Genomic DNA, 15,599 nt, shown 5'->3' with positions numbered 1-15,599 from the left:
CCCCTAATATGACTGGTCTGAATAGTCATTTGGGTGGCTTGTGTAGTTGCCTTTTCTCAGAACAATGGAGTAGAAAATCTTAAGGGACTCGCGTTAGGAAATGACAGACACCAGCAAGAGTGTATGAGGAAAATATAAAAGTATATAATGGTACCATTGGTAGCTCCCTAGGAGGATTACTCTTAGTTCAAATCAACAAGTGCTCGTTAAGTGAGAAAGGTAGGTAACCGAGCTTTATTAAGCTTCTGTTCTATGTTAAACCCTCCACTAGGGATCCCTGGGTGGCGCAGCGGTTTAGCACCTGCCTTTGGCCCAGGGCGCGATCCTGGAGATCCGGGATCGAATCCCACGTCAGGCTCCCAGTGCATGAAGCCTGCTTCTCCCTCTGCCTGTGTCTCTGCCTCTCTCTCTCTCACTGTGTGCCTATCATAAATAAATAAAAGTTAAAAAAAAAACCCTCTACTAGGTGCTCTAATATATATCTCCTTAAATTCTCAACACAAAACTGAGGCTTACAACAGGTGAGTAATGTGTTCCCAGTCATACAGCCAGCAAGTAGTAGACCAAGGATTTGAACTTGGGCCCATCTGACTCCAGTATTGCCATTCCACTGTGCTATTTTTGCCTCGCAATTATATTATTGGCAATATTAATTGGCTCCCTCTACAGGGTAGGCAATATAGGGTCTTACTAAGAACTCGCATTGAAATTTGGGAGACAAAATGGAAACATGAAAAGTTAAAAAACAATTCTACAATTATTATTTTGGACCAATGTTCCAGGCATTCAATAAAAGAGTGATTGTGAGAACCAGAGTTATTGGTGAAAGCTTTACAAGAGTCTTCAAGAAAGGCCAGGAAAAGGAGGGGATAAGTGGGAATGATAGTGATGCTTCATTTTTTATGCAAGAATCTGACACTCCTGTACCTTGTCTTGATCTATCCTGTTGAACGCATTTGTTTTGGGTTTAATTACCAATTAGGTACCCACAGATAGCAAGATACTCATTTGTATGGGTATAATGTGGCTGCTGATAAATGTTTAGCATGAACTGCTTCAGCAACTTAGGATTCAAAACTCTTTTTGGATACTATTTTTTTCTAGGAAGACTGCCTGCCTGGCATGAACCAGAGAATTTGCCTTGCCCTGGAGACTAGACTTCTGATGGAAGTAATAGAAGCCACTTTCCTTTGGGCTGACTCCCAACTGTTTTCTGATTTTCTCTGAAGTAATAACATTGATTTATTAAAACTCATAAACCCAGTTTGAGTCTAGTGCTTGACAGTATTTCACGCTTTTCTGTTTCTGTGTTTAATAGCAATTCTCAGGATTACGGATTTTGTCTCTTGCCTAAATTTGTTAAAAACATCTCAGTTAAATATCATTGAATGGTTTTGTTGAAAGTTCTCTATAAGTTAAGAAGCAGATGCCTGCTTATGACAAGTAGTGACTTAAAAAGGTTCTTTTTGCTTTAATGGCAAATTTTAGTAAATTTGTCTCAGCTAAAGCTATCTAGATAGCATTCAGTGAGCAGGTATCATATATGCTCAATATTATTTTCCTCATGAATAGGAAGTTAGAGTGTAGCCTCCTAGGAGAATTTAAGAATATTGGTCCCATTTAAATTACAGAATGCTAAAATAAAGAGGGTTTTAATAAGCACTTATATAATTGGAGATTTAAAAGAAGGGCTTAAAGTAGGCAGCCTCTCAGGGCAACCTTAATATACAGTAGATTCCTCCAATTTTTTATCAGTGTAATTTTGGCAATGGAATTTGGGGACTTTTCCATGACTAAGTTCATGGGAAAAATTGGAGGGTGTTTCAATCTCTTGGTTGAAATGTGTTCTCATTGGTTGGTTGAGATCTTTAGATTAATTGTACTCTAAAGAATCATTGGATAAATGTATCTACTCCACTAAAAAAATGAAATCAAGCTCCTAATCATTAGTAATCATTACTAGTGTAAAAAAAAAAAAAATATATATATAGCCTGAAAAGGCATGTCGTCTTTTATGGTCCATACCTAAATTTAAAGTGCAGTTAAGACTGAACTCTAATTATCTTTGTGCTTAAACAAGGAACAAATGTCCATTTGTATGTTGTTTTTTTTTCTGCATATTGCACTCTCACTGGTGAAGAGGTAAGTTTTCTCTCAGATTTTCCCCTGTCTCCATTTTCAGCAATTCCAATTCCAGGGACCAAGTGAGCTTTTTCATCTTAGCAAGTCTCAATGTTTGATTTGAAAATCGGCATAGCACAGGCATTCTAGAGTTTATCTAGATGTTCTAGGGACTGTAGATATGGTAAGTCCACAGGTGTTTATTGAACACCTTCTCTATATAGGGTATATATGCTAAGGTAAAGGAGACATAGCATCTGTCTTCTAAGATCTTTCTGTTCAGATGGATAGATATAATACATACTTTTTTAAGTTGAGTAAAAACTACCCCTTGCATTTTGGCATCAACCAGGAGATTTTTTTTTTTTTAAGATTTATTTATTTATTTTTGATAGCACAAATGGGAGGGGCAGAGGGGGGAGAGAGAGAATCTCAAGCAGACTGCTTCTGGAGCACAACACAGGGCTTGAACCCTTGACCCTGGGATCACCATCTGAACTGAAATCAAGAGTTGAACATTCAGCAGCTCAACTGACTACACCACCCAGGTGCCCCAGCCCCGGAATTCTTTGATATATATTATCAGGTCTTCATACCTAATGGATCATAATTTTCATAAATAAACATCCAGGTGATTCACATGCACATTAAATGTAAGATGCACTGATCTAAAGGATATGTGATTAGTAATAAAGGTGTGGCAACAATTGTTATTATCATTTATTGAGCAATTGCCAAATGGGAAATGTTGTACTAAGCTCTTTACAAATATAATTGAATCTGTACCACAACACTGTAGTACTATAGAAGTTTAAAAGAGTGAAAAATACATGTGATCTATAGTGAGAAGGGAATGCTTCATGAAAGTATCGAGTTTTGAACTGAACCTTGAAGAATTTGAATAAAAAGAGATAGGTTTGGCTCAGTCCAGAGTGGATAGTATAAGGAAAGTACAGTGGTAGAACAAAGAGAGACAGTGAAGAGACTGGACTGATGCATTATCTAGGCAGCACCTATTTCCATGCTTTAATGGTCCATCTTGGGACATACCATTAAGAATAGGGGAATTCAAAGTACAGTAGTCTGGACCAGTGCTCGTGAGAGGCTGAGAACTTGGGTGGGGCTAGGATGGGGGGACTCAACTGAGGATTGAAGCTTCTGTCTACTAAATATTTTATCTGTCTTGTTTCTGACTTGTGAACACAAACATACTGATTCTATAAAGTTTCATTGTTCATAATAGCAGTAGGCTGTAGCTTAGAATTCTAGATTATTAGAGCTGGAAGATCATCTGGCTACTTTTATAAATGGGAGAAATCTTGATCTGAAGAGGGAAAGTGACTTGTTCAAGGATAAGGATCCTCAAATAGTTAATGGCAAAACCAGAACTACAATCTAGAACTTCAGGCTCTCTACTAAGCCTTTTCCCCCCACTATACCACAGTATCCCTCTATTTTACCATCTTTCTACCTTCTTGTTATCTTTCTCCATCCCTGACTCTTTCAAGGACTGATAGGGACTTTTTGCCTTTATAATTATAACATTTGAACTTGAAAGAACCTGAATGATTATCTAGTGTAGAGAAATGGAAAGATTTGGCCAAAGTCCAATAAGAAGTTAGAGAATGGGGACTAGAAGTTATCTGACTCCAACTCAAGTTTCTTTCTCCTCTCTCTCTCTCAAACTGATGACTTATTAAAAAAGTTGATTTAGGCATCTGCAATGGTTACTTCAACCTTGACTCCTGGCTCAATAGTGAGGGAAGTAATTTGCTTAACAATCTCAGAAGGGGGATCCCTGGGTGGTGCAGCGGCTTGGCGCCTGCCTTTGGCCCAGGGCGCGATCCTGGAGACCCGGGATCGAATCCCACGTCGGGCTCCCGGTGCATGGAGCCTGCTTCTCCCTCTGCCTATGTCTCTGCCTCTCTCTCTCTCTCTCTGACTATCATAAATAAATAAAAATTAAAAAAAACACATCTTTCACAAAAACAACCCACTTAAAAAAAAAAAAAAACAATCTCAGAAGGATTGTGCAGATGAATACGTTGTTGTAGATCGTCATCTGAAAACAATCCTGGGTCTTAGAGCTTTAACCACACGGAATTTTTCTTGTGATTCTGAGAGTTTTGGTAGGCATCCAGACTGGTCCTTTCACTTTGAGATTTTTTTCCTTTTCACCTCTAATCAAGTCAGCACATACCGTCTTTGAAGATTTTAGGTTGCAACTAGAGTAATTCTAAATCGCTGAATTGCCACCTCTGGTTCCAGGGTGTCTTCCCAGTGCCTTTAAAAGCCATGACTGCGGAGCAGCTTCCGACTGATTTGTTCAAACAGCAGTGAGGCAGAAGCAGGAGCAGGAGCAGGGGCATCCAGGGCTCCACTGTAGCTAGAACCACGTCTTTCTCAAAGAGGTCTATTGATACTCTTCAATCACTCTTTAGGCAGAGCTCTCAAATTTAATCCTTTTCTCCTTAAAAATATTGTCTTTGTCTACTTTTAAAGATTCATTTGGGGTTGGCTGGGTGGCTCAGTCAGTTAAGCATCTGTCTTCAGCTTAGGTTGTGATCTCAGGGTCCTAGGATCGAGCCCCATATCAGATTCCCTACTCAGTGGGGAAGTCTGCTTCTCCTTCCACCCTTTTGCCCTACTCCTGCTCTCTCTCAAATAAATACATATTTAAAAAAATAAAGATTCATTGTGGAATTCTTAGTAAATACTTTTAAAAGAGCCACATGAGCATCACACTATATTCACACTGGCAGTTTCATTGTCTTATTTGTATTGTTGTTTCAGCAAAGGTAATTGTAAAATGGTTGAAGGAAACTCAGTAACTGAAGTCCAACATATTAGTTAGTAGTACTGTGCTATAATGATGGGGACCCATTTTTACAGTAGTGTTCCTGTCTACCTGGGATTGCTTTTTGTCTTTCTGTACCCAAGTTCAGATCAGTAGTTACATTATTAGCCTTTTCAGTATCTTGCTAAGCGAAAAGTAATGGAGGCCTAAAAGATAAGTTTTCCAGAATTATATATCTTCCTCTCAAATTGGTAAAACAGTTTTAACTGGGGTATATTCAATGTAGTGGAGCACCTAACACAAGCCACATGCTGGGGATATAAGAATAAGTTGGACATAGGCTTTGTTTGCTAGGATCTTCCAGTCCAGTAGGGGAGAGGATGGACATTTAAGTAGGATTTATTATAGTATGGTAATTAGCATCCATAAAGGTGGACTGTCCTAGAAAATGAAGCTGTGGTTAGAAATGTTTGTGCCATTGTATATCCTTAGGTAAATCACTTTGCCTCTTTGGATTTTGATTTTCTAAAATCTGTTCAATGACAGGATTGAAACAGACATTCTGTAAGATCCTTTATAGTACCACTGTATTTGCATGGTACAGTTTTTGTGTCATTTTCTTTAAAAAAAAACTTTATATTTTATGGCATAGTGCTTGTAAATCCGCGGAAGAAGAGGCATAGGTCAATAAGTGACTAAACATGTCTTTGGATGAAAGGCTCATCTTTGAGTACTAGCCATTCAGTACCTCTTTCTTACCTCCTCTTGATGGGATTTAGGGACTTGTGGTTAAATTCCTCTTCCTGATCTAAGAACTTTTATATACATACATTGAAGTATTGGCTGACAGACTTTATATCTTGATCCCTGCCATGTATACTATGCTAAGGAGTTTATACAACATATGGATACACATTATCTCATTTTATCCTCACAGTGATTCTAAACAGTAGAAAGAATATTTCATAGATGAATAAACAAACTCATAAAAGTAGTCACTTGCCCAAAATTAGCTGTTTAGGTCATAGCAAATAGCTATTAAGCTGAAATGTCATGTTCTAAACCCTAATTGTTAGATTCCCACACATACAAGATGAATTTGCCAGCAGAAAAATTTTTTGTTATAAAAAAGGTTTCTTTTGCAAAAGAATTTACCTCATAATTCGCTTAAATAGTAAGCACCCCACTGCTTTTGAAATTACTTTACAAAAATTTTATATGTACACAGCTTTTTCAGGATCATATCCATTACAGAGTGAGGGTGTGGTTAAACATAGTAGCCTCAGGATGGAATGTTGCATCACAGTAAAATCTTGTGAATAAGACCTGCATAATCATTGGGTGGCATTGTCTGTCATCCTTTAACTTTCCACGTAGATGCAATTGAATGCCAGAAGGCTACATATAGCTTTCTAGAGAGAAGAGAGGATGATATAAAAGGCTTTTCTGTTCTGCAGATACTACTACAGTGCAGCAGGAGGACGTAACTTAGAATAGTGCAGGTGACCTATGGAGGGAATAAAGAGTGAGCAAATACTATAGATCTCTGAACTCTAAAGATGCCAATGCAGCATGACTAAGAATAGGAGGAAGTATACTGGCCTTGGTGTTTGTGCTTAACAGCAGGCATTTCTGAAATTGTAATCAGTTCACGTAAAATTGGAAAGCAGATTATGATTGTATTCAATCATTTTACTCTTTTCTTCTCTTCAGTACGATGAAACAATGTGAGGGTCAGAAGACCTAGGGTTGAGACCTGGCTCCACCCTTAACCATATGACGTTAATCAGAGTTACATAACCTCTCTGAGCCCCTTTTCCTTTTTCATTGTAGACTTACCATATGCCAGACACTGTTCTAGGTTCTGGAATAACACAGACAAAAATTAGTTCCTTTATGTGTGAAATGGAGATAAAAACATGTCTATCTCATAGCTATGTTGTGAGAATTGAATAAAATAAAGTTTTGGAAAAGCACCTTCTAAAGGGTAAAGAGCCATACTACTGATTGTTGCTTTCTTCCCTGTTTCCAACAGCAGGTACCCAACCTATTTTGGTCCCTTTGAGTTCCCCAAATTTTAGTGTGCAGTTTTCTTGACTATTGTGCACACTTTAAGGATGAAGAATCTTTTTTTTTTTAATTTTTATTTATTTATGATAGTCACAGAGAGAGAGAGAGAGAGAGAGAGAGAGGTGGAGACACAGGCAGAGGGAGAAGCAGGCTCCCTGCACCAGGAGCCCGATATGGGATTCGATCCCGGGTCTCCAGGATCGCACCCTGGGCCAAAGGCAGGCGCCAAACCGCTGCGCCACCCAGGGATCCCAAGGATGAAGAATCTATATGTTTTTTAAATTGAAGGCTACTGGCTCAAAAGCAAAATTTTTGAAGGCTTTCTTTGGTATTTTTTGAAAGGAAATATAATTTAACTTTTTTTAAAAAAAAGATATTACCCATTTGGCTCAGCTATTTTTTAAAAAGATTTTTTATATTTATTCATGAGAGAGAGAGAGAGAGAGAGAGAGAGAGAGAGAGGTGCAGAGACACAGGCAGAGGGAGAAGCAGGCTCCATGCAGGGAGCCTGATGCGGAACCGATCCCGGGACTCCAGGATCACACCCTGGGCCAAAGGCAGGCGCTAAACCGCTGAGCCACCCAGGGATCCCCTGGCTCAGCTATTTTAACCATAAGGGACAAGACCTCAAATTCTGATTTAATAAATTCTAAAATAGCTCTGCTTCAGTTTCACTTGTGACTAGGGAAGAGTGGTTACAGAGGGAAATGAAGACAGAAACAGAATGGCTTTGAAAGGTGTGTCTGTGTTCTTTTCTCCTATTCACATTTCATTCAAAATATTAAAGCAAAAGCATTCACAAATACTACAGTTAATTTTCTTTTTAACATTCTTCTCCAACACATTGTTGCTTATGAGGCTCATTTATAACCTACTCCAGTTTATCTTTTCAGCTTCATTGTCACTACTCTCAATCCTAAACTTTTGCTATATCCTGGATTACACTCTTCTGAACACATACATGACTTTCAGGATTCCATGCTATTATTACATAGTTCCTGTAGAATGCTCTTGTTCTGCTTCTCTATCTTACCTCAATGCTCATTTTCTTTATTCCATTCTCAGAGCGTGAGGATGCTGTCGTCTTGTTTAAAAAAAAAAACCCAACCCCTCTGTGCTCTCCATGTCTTTGCTCTAAATTTCACCCCTTTTTCCTCCTTTTCATTCTTTCATTTTCTACTGGTTGCTCTGTCCTTGTAAATAAATAAGCAGAATGTGCTCTCCACCTTCTTAATCATTCTTCCAGATGGGAAATAGCAATCTCACTCTTGTCTCTACTTTCTTATCATATATTTCCCCTCCTGCACTGACATCTTCCATCTCCATAATACTGAAATTGTTCTTGCTAGGTTATCTCATTGCTAAATCCAAAGGAAGATGTCAATTTATCCTTTCATGGATTGGCTTGACACTGTTTATCTTCCATTTAGAAGTCCCTTGGCGTCTGAATATGGCAATCTTTGTTCATACCTGTCTTTTTAAAGTTCCTTCTTACTCTTTGTGTTCTTTTTCTTTGCTTACCTCATTAAGTTTTCCTCAGAGTCCCATCTTCTTCCCACTTCTTTTTTTCACTCTGCATACTTTCCCATCTACTCTCAAGATGTCAGTTAACCTCCTAAATGCAATCAGTTTCCAAATCTCCGTCTTTAGACCAGAACATTGTCTGGACCTTTACACACATGGTTAGTTGCCTACTGGATGTCTCCATTTGGATGGTTGGAAGTAACTCAGGATCATTTGTTCCAGTGTTGAAGACCTTATCTCTCCTCCTATTCCAGCTCTTTTTTTTTTTTTTAATTTTTTTATTTATTTATGATAGTCACAGAGAGAGAGAGAGAGAGAGGCAGAGACACAGGCAGAAGGAGAAGCAGGCTCCACGCACTGGGAGCCCGATGTGGGACTCGATCCCGGGTCTCCAGGATCGCGCCCTAGGCCGAAGGCAGGCGCCAAACCGCTGCGCCACCCAGGGATCCCCATTCCAGCTCTTTTCATATTCTCTGTCTCAACTGAGGACACTGACACACTGACATTTGCTTATTCAAGTTCTCATTAATTTCACCTAGAACTTGCAAGTCTTATCATGGTTTTTACTTAATAGCTTGAATGAACTATTTAAAATATGAATCTGACTTGTTCATTCCTTTTCTTAAAGCTTTTTGTGTCCTATCCCATTTCTGATAGGTGAAGTTCATCACCTTCCTGTGATTTGACCCATGCATTCTTGTCCAATCTGCTAACCATTTCCATCCCTAAACTTCAATTTACAGCACTATTGAACTATTTGTAGTTCCATACACACATTATGGCATTCCTTTCCTTTGTCCTTGTTTATGCTGTTCACTCCTGCAATTATCTATCTTTCTCTTTGCTTCTTTTTCTTGAGTAAACTCATATATCTTAGAGACTGAGATGAATATTTCCTTTTTTTTCAGAAAGTCTTCTCTTACCCCCTGGATATATTAGGCACCTCTGTCCCCTCCATGCTTTCAATCATGTGGATATCTTTATCACTGGACTCAACACAATGATCTATTTGTGTGATGGAGAATTCTTTGCAGCAGACTTAGTGTTTTATTCATTTTTATATCCTTAGCATTCAGCAGTGTCTGACACATAGTTTGAATTCAGTAAATCTTTGCCAAATTGAGCTAAGGATAGAGAGATCCAGAGAATGAGAAAAGGGATAGAAAGGAACAAGGGTGAGAAAAAAGTATTCTAGGATAAGAGGTATATGTTGTTATGTTGGAAATCCTCTTTATTCACTGTATATACAAGCATTAGAATGCTTTTGCTCTTATGCTGTATGAAATACAAATTAACTTAGTTACCAGTTTTCAATCAGTCCAAATCATAAATCTTTAGAGATTTGACTCTGAATGAGAGCCATAGCAGCCCTCAATACTGTAAAGTATTATCTGGCCCATGGCAGCTTTGAGCAGAGTAAAGGCAGATGAAATAAAATTAAGGACTGAGGTTCTCTTCCCTAGCCTATATTGATACTTGGCTCTCATGGAGCTCATTTTTTTGAAGTTAATTCTGCCTCCCTCCCCCACCATCCAAAAAACTTTTCCTCAGTATAAAACACTCTAGGGATGCCAGGGTGGCTCAGTGGTTGAACGTCTGCCTTTGGCTCAGGTTGTGATCCTGGAGTCCCGGGATCGAGTCCCACATTGAGCTCCCCTGAGGAGCCTGCTTTACCTTCTGCCCATGTCTCTGTGTCTCTCATGAACGAATAAATAAAGTCTTAAAAAAAACAAAAAAACAAAAAACCAATCCAATCGTGGGACACTCAAGCTGCTTGTTTCTTTCTCTTTAGTGAAAAAAATTCCTTTGGATTATCCGAAGGATAATTCTGAGGAATTAAACAGCATTGTGACTGAAAAATGTTGAATACATAGTAAGCTTTTCATGATCTGACTCTGCTTACCTCTTCAGTTCTACCCTTTTTTGATTCCCCACCTACTTTGATAGCTATGACCAACTACTTAGGTTTAACTGAATCTGCCATGTCCCTAAATTTGTACTACTCCTACTACCTGAAAGGCTTCTTCTGTGTTTTTGCCTGGATAATCTTCAAGATTCAATTCAGTTGTTGATTATTGAAGAGTCAACAAGAACTAGACTTACTCATTTCTTAATTCTTTCAATTTGTATTAGAAATCATAATGTACTTAGTTATGTCATAGCAATTAATTTATTGTGTTATAATCACATTTTATCTTCTCATCTCCTCACCTTCAACTCTGAGATCCTCTTGAGGACAATGACTGCAACTTTAATATTGATATCCCCAGCATTTGGTATGACAAAGAAAGTTTTCAATAGTTATTTGTTGGACCAATCAATGACTTATGAAAAAATTATGAACATATGAATGATGATCAAAAGCAACTCTTCAGCTCCCTGTAAATATAAACAAACAATAGCTGCATTAGCCAAAGTGACTATTCATTAAGAAGTGATATATTAAAAAAATGTTTTATAAATTATAAAGTGCTATAAAAGCATTAATTATTATTACTAGCCTCCCTTACAAGATGATGTACCTATTCTTCCTCTCTCTAACACCCTTTTTGTTTTTAGATGGGCATAAACACTCCATGCATGTTTTCTGGAGAACAGCCATTTGCTCTCTATTTCTTCCCCCTTTTCAGCATAGGCTGATGTCTTTGTTTAGTTTAGACTTTCTCAAATTTTAGGGCCTGTTCTTTCTTTTTTCCTTCTGTCTAGGACCATTCTTCCATTCCAGTCCTCCTAAGTACAGATATAATAACTTTCCAGGATATATACCCCATATTTATTTCTCTGCTCAAGGGACCTAGCAACTTTATGCAATAACTTTAGCCTGGGGTTATCCTGCAAAAAGAGGCTTGGGCTTTGTGGGAGGAAATTGAAGTGTCTTTTTTCTGTTGTGGACTCAAATCCTTGAAGGGCCCTAATATTAATAATGAAAACTCAACTGAAGACTGTTTCTTTTATACTTCCAGGTTCCAATAATAATCCAGAGAGGAGCTGTATGTGTAGGGGCAATCATGCTGGAGCATGCTGTGCCTCAAGTCATGGTGCAGGGCTCCAAATTTGTGCACTACAATGCAATTCTGTAATGCAATTCTAGGGATACATATGAATATGTTTCCCTTTTTGGCCCCTATCACTCCCTGATGGTGAGAATTTAAGTTCTGTTGCATTCTGTGCTGCAAAGTGTTAAAGTATTAACACCTTAACTGTTGGACAAAAGGGCATCAGTGAAAGATTGATCTGCTAATCAATCAGCAAAAAGCTACTAACTTTAGTGTGTTAGTTGCCATGAAGCTCACAAGGCCAGTTAAATACTTAAAATCAGTTAATTATAGAGTATATGCTTTCAGCTTTAAGAAGTTGTGTAGAATCTCAAAACAAAAGGAGAGTATAGTAGAAGGAGCTTTGTAAACATTTAAAATATCCAGATTCAATTGTCTACTCTGCCAATTAATTTTTTTTGTGTCATCATAGGCAATTTAACTCCTTAAGCTTCAATTTCTATTTCAAAATTTAGGGATTTGGGTTAAATCACCTATCTTCAGAAGTTCTTAGAAATCAAGTGATTTCTACAGTATAGAGGTTTCAGAGAAGGAAGAAATTTCTATGGGCTGATGAAGTCAGAAAATGTTTCACATGAAGGGTAGATCTGAGCTAGCCTTTGAAGGCTGAGTGATTAGTGAGGAGAAGTTTGGATAAGCAGTGTGGGAGAAATGATGGATGGTAATACCTCATATATTGGATATACTCTGTGACAGGCAGGTGCTGTTCTAAGTAGATGTATTAACTTATTTACTAGGTTATGAAATAGATTATTGTTATGAACTTAATTTTACAAATGAAGAAACTAAAGCTCATAGTGAGTCCAGGGTTTGAACCCAGGTAGTCCGGCTCTGAGTCCATTCTCTTACTGAATATACTGTGTAAACACTAGATAAATCTTGTTTCAAATTTCTTGACACTAAACACCTTGATGTTTCTTATCCTCAATGACAATGACACACATTTGACTTTGGGCAATTTCTTGTTCTCTCTGAACTTCAGTTTCTTCATCTATAAAGAGGAAATAAGACATATCTCAAAAGATTCTTAAGACAATTAGTCAAAGTAAACTGAAAATGTCTAATGCAGTGTCCGGGACATGGAGAGTTCAGTAATGTTCTACCATGATGAGCAGATTTTCACAGCAGCTTTAAGACAACAGCTTACCATATGAGTATTTATAGAAGACTTCAAATCAAGTAAAATAATTTGTAGACAGATTTCTATGACACTAAAAATAATTTTGAAAAATAGGACAAACCTAGATGAATATTCCTTCATTTTGGTTGTATTAGTTGCATATAGTTTAGAAAACACTGATTACTAGTGTTTTGAAACAGCCTCTGGGGAAGATGTTTTTGAGATGGCTTATTTGTAGAAGTTTTATTCTTTGAGTCTTACCACATCCATTGTCTCATTTAATCCACCACACAATAGTATTTGTGGGGCACAATTTTTTTTTGGAACAATTAATCTTAAATTTTATTTTATTTTTTTATAATAAATTTATTTTTTATTGGTGTTCAATTTGCCAACATACAGAATAACACCCAGTGCTCATCCCGTCAAGTGCCCCCCTCAGTGCCCGTCACCCATTCACCCCCACCCCCCACCCTCCTCCCCTTCCACCACCCCTAGTTAGTTTCCCAGAGTTAGGAGTCTTTATGTTCTGTCTCCCTTTCTGATATTTCCCACACACTTCTTCTCCCTTCTCTTATATTCCCTTTCACTATTATTTATATTCCCCAAATGAATGAGAACATATAATGTTTGTCCTTCTCTGATTGACTTACTTCACTCAGCATAATACCCTCCAGTTCCATCCACTTTGAAGCAAATGGTGGGTATTTGTCATTTCTAATGGCTGAGTAATATTCCATTGTATACATAAATTGTGGAGCACAATTAATGTTATTCTCATTTTATGTATAAAGGAATTAAGATGGAGTCGTTACCCAAGCTCACATAGCTAGGAAATGATAGAGTCAGGACTAGAACTCAGATCTTTGGCTTTGGATCTGTATACTTTACTATGGGCTTCCTGTACTGAGTTGCAAGTGCCATAGAACTAGGTGGATGGCTAATCTAGTTGGAAGCTTAAATGACATGGGCAAGAATATCAGTTCTTCCAGCCATTTAACAAACTTCTTTGTTTTCCGAGGGTGTTTAGCTTAATGATTTCTCTTTAATACTACCTCAAGGGTCTCTTGCAGAAACTTCTGGGTTCTAACACAAAAAGCTAGTGAACATTGTCATGGAAGGTGATGACAGGAAGATTGAGACTGGTATTCTTTGGAAAGAATGGAGCCAAAAGACCTTAGGGAAGCACCATGGTATTCTGTAAAGCATAGATTTGAAGTCATGGTCTACCCATGTTAGACCTATTGCCTACTTGTTATTCAGGCATAACAAGTTTCTGAATCTCAATTTCCTCATCCTTAAAATTGTAATAATAATACCCGTCCTTCTTTCTTCATAAGATTGTTGGGAGGTCAAGTTGCAAACTGTACCATATAGATTTAAATATATATGGATTGAAACTATTGCAACAGGTGGGATTGAGAGTTGATATGAGGAAGAATTTCTCAATTTCCTCTTAAGTATTGTCATGGACAGTTATGAGAAGTAGGAGTTTAGGGAAGCAAATATATTTTTCCTAGAATCAGGGCAGTTGATTATACTCAAAACTGTGGAGGTGGTGATTTTTAATTTAATCTTTTTTTTTTTTTTTTTTTTTTGCTTTTCTGTGCCTTCTCTCCCTGTTGATGCCTTTCATTCTGTGTCCACAGACATATGTTCTATAAATGACCTGGGACCTATTCCAGAGGTAAACATATTTTCTGAAACAAAACTGGGACATGAGGTCTTATTTTTCAGTGTAAGAACTAGTATGATTGACTTTTAGGTGCTGAAATGTGGGAATTGGGGAAATTTTGGTGGTTGGAAATTCCTTGAAGTTAGGAGGTTCTTGGGAATTGTAAGCCAAATTATTGTTGGCATCCCTATTTCCTAGTCTTTAATTTTCAGCAGACTGAGTTAATTTTTGCTTAGCCAGGAGTTGTTAATGGTTATTGGCAATTGGTTATTGGCAATTCCTTTTCACAGGTTTTTGCTTTTTTCATAAAAGGATCTGGAAAATAGAAAAACTCTAATCCTATCTAATGAATAGTGGAATTTCAGCACTCAGATTGGGGAAAAGGAGAATCATTCTTTATTGCCACTTGCTCACATGAAAAGTCTACGCTTTGAAAGAATAAACTGTGAGTTGACTTGGCAAAGTGGGATAAGACTGATTTTCCTGTAGCTTTCAAATAGCTAATGCATTCAGATTTGCTTGGAAAAAAAATGCACTCAACTTAACTTTGACCCTGGAAGGAAATTGTAGCATTTAAAGATTCTGTAATAAAGTCATACATTTAAATAAAACTTTATTATTTATTATGTACTCTGACTTGCATGTGTCACTTCACTTAGTTGTTACTTTAACCTTGTAAGTTGGTATAACTTCCTGTTATAATTAGGAAACCAAGGCTCAGGTAGATTGTGATTCACTTATAGTTACAACTTGAAATAAGTAGAGCTACATCTAAAATCTAGATTTTTCTTTGTGTTCTTTTTTCCATACTCAGTGTCCCTTTTCTCTATGCAGCTAAACTCCTTTCTGAGCTCTACATTAGTCAATTTTGACACTTTTGCCTAAAAGCACTGAGGATGGATAAAAAAATTGCTTAAGCTGGAAAGAGCCTGTATGGTCTGTGACAGGTGCTGCGTAGGTTGGTTGAAAAACAACTTAAAGATTAGCTCCTTTCCCAATGTGTTTTTGTTAATGCTTATAATATTTTTATGACTTAGAATCCTTCTCGTGTCTTTGGTATATTTCAGACTGATTTTAAGTTGTCAAGAAAGGAGATTTTCACTCCAGAGCCCAGTTCCTTTAAAGCTTCTTATTTTTCTTTGTACCTGGAAATTTATTTCTTAGCCAGAGTTCCAGGTGGTCACAGACTTAAGTTCCTACTAAAAAGACTGTTCCCTGCTGATCTATGTTTTTCTG

General features: G+C 37.6%; 1 protein-coding gene and 1 pseudogene across 1 annotated transcript in view; one reads left to right on the top strand and one right to left on the bottom strand.

Annotated features, from left to right (window-relative positions):
• SYN2 (synapsin II) overlaps positions 1-15,599 on the top strand; it is a 203,153-nt gene that overhangs the window by 1,855 nt on the left and 185,699 nt on the right. The window lies entirely within an intron of this gene.
• On the bottom strand, positions 3,832-4,418 carry LOC144291164 (small ribosomal subunit protein uS10-like; annotated as a pseudogene).

The sequence above is a fragment of the Canis aureus genome, chromosome 19 (assembly GCF_053574225.1).
Source record: "Canis aureus isolate CA01 chromosome 19, VMU_Caureus_v.1.0, whole genome shotgun sequence".
Taxonomy (NCBI): domain Eukaryota; kingdom Metazoa; phylum Chordata; class Mammalia; order Carnivora; family Canidae; genus Canis; species Canis aureus.
The sequence above is the reverse complement of the archived record's forward strand: the minus strand, read 5'-3'. Positions and strand labels throughout refer to the sequence as shown.